Below are 1,301 nucleotides of genomic sequence, written 5' to 3'. Positions count from 1 at the left end.
GGAACTGGCGAACGAGCCGGAGGGGTGCGGGGGGCGGGAGAGATAAAGGGGGAGGGGAGGGACCTGAGACGGGCGGGGAGGGGCCGTGGGCGGGGCGGGGGGAGGGGAGGCCGGCGGCGCGCGGTCGGGGGAGGGGGAACCCCGGGAGCCCCGAAAGCCCCGGGAACCGGGCCTGAGGCCCCCGGCGGGCCACCGGGCTCGCGGGGCTGGCTTTAGCTGGGAGCTGGAAGGGCGACCTGGGGAACACGCCGGTGCCTTGGCGCGCAGGGGCGCGGCGGAGGATCAGCACCGCGGACAGCGCCCAGGCCGCCAGGCCGCGATCCGCTCCGCCCCTCCCGCCCTGGCGTAGGAAGGAGAGGCAGCGCCCGCACCCGCGCCGGGAAGGCTTGGGGCGAAGCGCGATCTGACCAGTGGGCTGGGAATCCGTCCCGTGTCTAGGCAGCAGCAAACCCGCCCCAGACCTCTCTCTAGCTGTGTGGCCTTGGGTGAGTCACATCATCTCTCTGGGCCCCAGTTGATAAGACGCCCTATTTCACCCTATATGAGGGTCCCAAGAGCCAAGGGAAGATCCTTTACAAACTTCAAAGTTCCGGCCGGACGCGGTGGCTCACCCCTGTAATCCCAGCACTTTGGGAGGCTGAGGCGGGCGGATTATCTGAAGTCCGGAGTTCTAGACCAGCCTGGCCAACATGGTGAATCCTGGTCTCTACTAAAACTACAAAAATTAGCTGGGCGTGGCGGGCGCCTGCTAATCCCAGCTACTCGGGAGACTGAGGCAGGAGAATCTTTTGAACCTGGGAGGCAGAGGTTGCAGTGGCCAAGATTGTGCCACCACACTCCAGCCTGGGTGACAGAGCGAGACTCTGTCGAAAACAAAAAAACTCCAAAGTTCAGAACACGTGCAAGGCATCGCTGTTGATCCATTTTCACCGAACGTGGGAGGCTTTAGGAGTCCCACTGTGTGCCTCAAAAGTGTGGCTGCCCTAATATCTTCCTCCTCCCTGGGGCTTGGTCTCATCTGTAAATGAGGATAATGGTGATCTATGTAGCTCATAAGATCTTCAGGTTGTTGTGAGGATTAAATGAATTCCTTCCTGTGAAGTGCTCAGAACCATGCTGCTGAGTGTTTGTTAGGCCTCTGTGCTTATGACAAGGGATGAGGTAGCATTGTGTGAGTGGCAGGTGGCTCAGAGATACCTCTGGGTAAGTCATTCCGGTCCCTGCCTGGAGGACTGGGCTGAGCGGATTCAGGCTAACGGGCTGGTGCCTGGCTTTTCCCACTCCATTGCTAGCCAAATAAT

The sequence above is a fragment of the Rhinopithecus roxellana genome, chromosome 19 (assembly GCF_007565055.1).
Source record: "Rhinopithecus roxellana isolate Shanxi Qingling chromosome 19, ASM756505v1, whole genome shotgun sequence".
Lineage (NCBI taxonomy): Eukaryota > Metazoa > Chordata > Mammalia > Primates > Cercopithecidae > Rhinopithecus > Rhinopithecus roxellana.
This window is presented reverse-complemented; position numbering follows the sequence as displayed.